Source organism: Etheostoma spectabile, chromosome 15 (assembly GCF_008692095.1).
Source record: "Etheostoma spectabile isolate EspeVRDwgs_2016 chromosome 15, UIUC_Espe_1.0, whole genome shotgun sequence".
Lineage (NCBI taxonomy): Eukaryota > Metazoa > Chordata > Actinopteri > Perciformes > Percidae > Etheostoma > Etheostoma spectabile.
Window position 1 is genome coordinate 826,754 of NC_045747.1, and position 5,822 is coordinate 832,575.

Below are 5,822 nucleotides of genomic sequence, written 5' to 3' on the forward strand. Positions count from 1 at the left end.
AGAGGAAGTCCTCTCTCTTAATCTGTCTCTTACCGTGTCTCACTCTCATTGTTGAATTCAGAGATTACAGGAAAATTGCTGCGATTACACGAGAGATACTGAGGATTAAGGTGTTCAAACACGGCCATCAGTCAAATGCAAGATTTTTTTCCAAGAAACACAAACATGACACGGCAAGTCATGGAGAACCCTTCCAGCCCTGCTGCTGCAGTCCTGGAAAAGGGAAACCTTGAAATACTTTGATTAAGGGATTTGCTCAAAGATTTCAGAAATAGAAAGTTAAACCTGCTACAGAAGTAGCTTGATGTTGTTAGATTATACGCCATGTGCAAATTTGCATTTCTGTGATACCATAATATAACATTTACATATACATATGAGTATTTTTTTTTTTTTAAATGAACCTCTAATGAAGGCGGAAACATTCCCATGCTGGTAGTCCATATCCAGGACGTTCCTGGATATGGATTGTTGCTGTAGCGTTAGCTCTGTCTATTTTACCCCTTCATATTAGTCTCTGCACCAGTCTACCCTGATGTTAGGAAGAGGAAGACAATACCAGGAAGTCTCAATGTCTTCACACTGGCAGCAAGAGGGAAAATGTCCCAGGAAAAAAGGTTTCTCTTTTTTTTTTTATTTTGTCCAAGTTGGGATTGATACCAACCCTGAGTTTCTGACTGGTGCACCCCTATCCCAAAAGCACCACCAGTTTTAGTAATAACGTTACTCTGAGTGAGCACTGTTACCAGAAATTTGTCATTTTAAGAACTGTTTTAATTAAGGGGAAAAAGAAAAGTTTTGTGTTTAATGTATTTTTGTTGATATTGACATGGATTTTAAAAGATATGGTATCGGAAAAAAAATTGTACGATAGCCAGCCCTAGTTGGCACGGTGGATTTCTGAAGACTATGGTCCTCAGATCTCTGCAGGGTAAATCCAGATAGCTAGCTAGACTATCTCTCCAATCTGGGGACTATGGTTACCTGGTCCTCAGATCTCTGCAGGGTAAATCCAGCAGCGAGCTAGGACTATCGTCCAATCTGAGGACTATGGTTACTGGTCTCAGATCTCTGCAGGGTAAATCCAGACAGCACAGTAGACTATCTGTCCAATCTGAGGACTATGGTTACTGGTCCTCAGATCTCTGCAGGGTAAATCCAGACAGCAGCTAGACTATCGTCCAATTGAGGACTATGGTTACCTGGTCCTCAGATCTCTGCAGGGTAAATCAGACAGCTAGCTACACTATCTGTCCAATCTAGGACTATGGTTACCTGGTCCTCAGATCTCTGCAGGGTAAATCCAGACAGCTAGCTAGACTATCGTCCAATCTGAGGACTAGGTTACCTGGTCCTCAGATCTGCGGGTAAATCCAGACAGCTAGACTAGACTGTCCAATTGAGGACTATGGGTACCGGTCCTCAGATCTCTGCAGGGTAAATCCAGACAGCTAGCTAGACTATCTGTCCAATCTGAGGAATATGGTACCTGGTCCTCAGATCTTGCAGGGTGATCCAGACAGCTAGCTAGACTATCTGTCCAATCTGAGGACTATGTACCTGGTCTCAGATCTCTGCAGGGTGAATCCAGACAGCTAGCTAGACTATCTGTCCAATCTGAGGACTATGGTTACCTGGTCCTCAGATCTCTGCAGGGTAAATCCAGACAGCTAGCTAGACTATCTGTCCAATCTGAGGACTATGGTTATCTGGTCTCAGATCTGCAGGGTAAATCCAGCACAGCTAATAGACTATCTGTCCAATTCTTGAGGACTATGGTTACCTGGTCCTCAGATCTCTGCAGGGTAAATCCAGACAGTTAGCTCCAGCTGTTTGATCCGGATCACACCTAAACTACTGGTCAATGCAAAACGTAGACTAGATATCTTTAAGTTCTTACAAAGTGTAATTGGGCATTATAACAGTAATTAAATGGAATTTAAATTATGAGGAGTAATAATTGAATTGTAGACATCTAAAAACTGAAGTTCTTCTTAGAAGACTTCTGTTGCAGATATCTACAATGTGCATTGTGTGGAGGAATCTGGATAACTGATAGTGAAAGGTCATTACAAGAACAACGTGGCAACAATAAATGAAATGGCTCGCCGTGACGGAAATGGAATGGCGCCACCAGCAAAACAAAGGGTGGCTCCAGGTAAGTTTTTATTATGAGGTCAATCGTCATGACAACCGAAGCGTGAGAGGCATGTTAACCTATAATTATAATAATGTTTTTGGTGACTATTTGCCTGTTGACATTGTCTATCATAAAGAAGAACAACAGTAATGAAGGAAGGTGTGTGCCAGTTGTTACCGTGGATACACACACCCGTCCTCCGCTCCGCTTGGCTTCACCGAGGCGCTTCCTCAAAGCCTCACCTAAGTTTCCACATCCCACATACATGCCATTACTTCAACACATGCTTATTTCAGAGGAAGGTTGTAATTATGATTTTTACAGGGGCTGGTTTCCTGCCAACAAACTCTGTGTACAGAAATCTATCTAATGTTAAATATGTAGTCAAAAAATCTAGTTTAGTGACAGTAATTATCACAAGTTGACCTTCAAAAGGCCTTTATGGATATAAATATTTCTGTCCAACTCTACATACTTGTTATTATTGACAAAGAGAAACCGCCTCGGAGAATTCTTTTTTTGGTCTTTTAGTGGGAGGAAAAATAACATGTCACCCAAGTATTGTTACATATATTGGGATTATGCCAAGTTGCGTCTTTGACCTTTGAAAACTATGTGTGCAGAGGTCCATTTCATCTTTGGGATTTTATATGACGCTCCCAATTGGCTGTCTTTAAATTAAATTTAAAAAAAAGAATATATTGGGTCATAGGATTTTTTTTAATTGCATTTGGTTTCATTACCCCAATGTGATACACGTTATAACCATCAATGTATTTAATAATAATGATCTGCATTGGCCTCACAGGTTTTCTTTAATGCATTAAATGTATTAAATGTATGTGTTTTATGTATTTGTGGTGGCAGCAGCTCAGTCCGTAGGAAGTTGGGTCGGGGGGGTCGCTGGTTCAAGTCCCTGCGTGGACCAAAGTACAGAGTGTGGACTGGTAGCTGGAGAGATGCCAGTTCACCTCCTGGGCACTGCCAAGGTGCTCTTGAGCAAGGCAGCGATTTGACCTCTTGACCAAGTTTGAAACTCAAAATTAAAACGTAAAGTTGTTCTTTTGGTTTTAATGCTTATACATACAGTATTTTCTCATAAATTACTGTTGTAATGTTTTTGTTGAGCATGAAAATTCACTCTGGAGTTTGAAAAAAGCTTGCCATTGCTTTTTAATGTGTAAAACTATAAAACTATAAAGGATACAAATGACTAAAATGTGATTAAAAGCAATGAGCATTTTTGATCTTAAGCCTAAAGCTGCCGAGATATTAGCAAACGTGACGTCAAACTGACGTAGAGCTCGCTGGCGCGCCAGGATTCGGAGTGTGCGAGTTGAGCGAGCGCACCACCATTTTGTCATTGGCGCGCGACAACGGGGAAACAGGAAGTATGGATGAGTTCACGGACAACCGGACGCGAGGACTCTCAGAGCGACTGCATGCCGCTCTCTGGGTTAAGACGAGTTCTTTTATGGGGAATGAAACTAGGTCCTCGAGTCAAATCCAAGCATTGACGCCAACGCTGCTGTTCTGTCGGTCAGCATTTGCAGATAATCCATACCTCTGTTATTGTAACATTACCATGTAATTAAGTGTAAACAGGCAGTTTTGCATTTTACACCATGATTCATGGTTGTTACACATAAACTCCTCAACGTGTTTCCAGTAGAGTAGTCATAAGATTAAACATATAATTTGTGAAGAATTACCTTTAAACAAAAGGGAAATATTTGGAACGTAAAGGGTGGATACATTTCAGCGTTCTAATATTGTAACACTAGTGATTGTTAGCGTTAACTGTTAACTCATTGGTATGACAGACCAGTACTTTCAGGGCGTGGGTAGAGTCAGAGCATGGAGACAACTTTGTAGTCACACTATCTCCAGCGTAGAACAACTCAAGACTCATAACAAAACACGCTGCAGCATCTCATCATCGTATCCCTCCGCCGACCTGTTACTGACTCCCAGGCAGACTCCAACATGTTAGATAGTCCCTCATTGGCTCAAAGAACTGAATACACTATCAAGTTACAACTAATGGAAATATGGGACTTATTTCAGTAATCCTGAAAACGGTCATCTGGAAACTAAATGTTCCCATAATAAATCTCATCTTACATTCTTCCCTTTCTTCAGATGAAATGTTCCTATTTCAATAAATCTCATCTCACAACATAAACATTTATCAGAAAATCAGCACCCTACAAATGTTAGAAAGATTGTAGTAAAACAAACTTTAAATTGACTAGGACATTTCACAGGAAGTACTTATTTACCTAAATACTTTACCTTGTCAACTTCCAACCAGGGACATAACCTATATAATAAAACCATAAACCCATCCACTGTTACTGAGTGTCATGACTCAGTACCATCCAATATCAAGCTGTGTGTTTGGTTTAAACACGATTCATATGAGAACACAATCAACACAAATGGCAAATAGAAGTGTCCATAAACAGTCCCTTTTGCACGAGCTGCTGTGGTCTGCTGACAACCCGTCCCGAACAAGTGTTCACCAGACCATGTCCCAACAGGCACTGTTGGTTCTTTTGTGGCTGGACTCGTGAGACCCATCCTGACGGTCTCCGCAGCAGGGGAACACGGGGGCAGGCAGGAGCAGGAGCCTGTCCTGGGTCATGTGGTACAGAGTACATGGGGAGTGAACCCAACAACAATGTGCACCTGGGGAGTCGTTTCACTGGCTGCGAAGATGTTTCCAAACTAGACCGATAAGTCTTCAATCGATCATAGTGAACCCCTTTTGATCCATCCTGAGAACGTCTCAAATCCCAGACTCCCTCGACATCTGATAAGATGACTTTGATAGGTCCAGTCCAGTTAGGCTCAAGCTTCTTTCTCTGTGTAGTGGGATCGTCCATCCATACCAGATCTCCACATTATTAAGGTTTGAACTTTACATGTTTATTGAAGTAGTACTCACACTTTAGTCTGTGCTCCTCACTGAAAAACAGTGTCCAGCCGTTAAACCAAATCCGAGCCACTGCTGGTAAACAGTGGTCCCATTCACCGCCATTATCATGAATGAGTTTAGCCAACTGTCCCTTTAAAGTCGTGTTAAATCTCTCAACCATCCCATTTCCACGGGAGTGGTACGGTGAGGGACTTTTCTTTTTGGTGTTCAGTCTCTGACATATTGTTTGAATAAATTCAGATTCATATTGACGTCCCTGATCGGGGACACCATGGGACACCCTGTTCAGGAATGTATCTTTCACAAAGTAGTTGTGCTACTGTAGCTGCTTTCTGATCTGACATAGGAAAAGCATTAACATACTTTGTAAAATGATCTTGCACTACAAGCACATACTTATGTCCCTGGGACGTGGGGGGGGGGGGGGTGTCTTACTGTGGGTGTGGATTGCAGCGGCTCTGTGTCGTGCGACAGGTTTTCTGCATGCTTCACATGTATGACACCTATCCCCAGTGTTGGGCAAGTTACTTTTAAAAAGTAATTAGTTACAGTTACTTGTTACTTTTTCCAAAAAGTAATTAAATTAGATACTCAGTTAGAAATTATAAAAGCAACTAGTAACTAATGCGTTACTTTCAAGTAAATTTCTAAATGCTCAAATGTGACCCCACCTCCTTCCCTCTTAAATGGAACATGTTCCATTATTTATGTTAAATCTGAATATTATAATGAAATGGACAC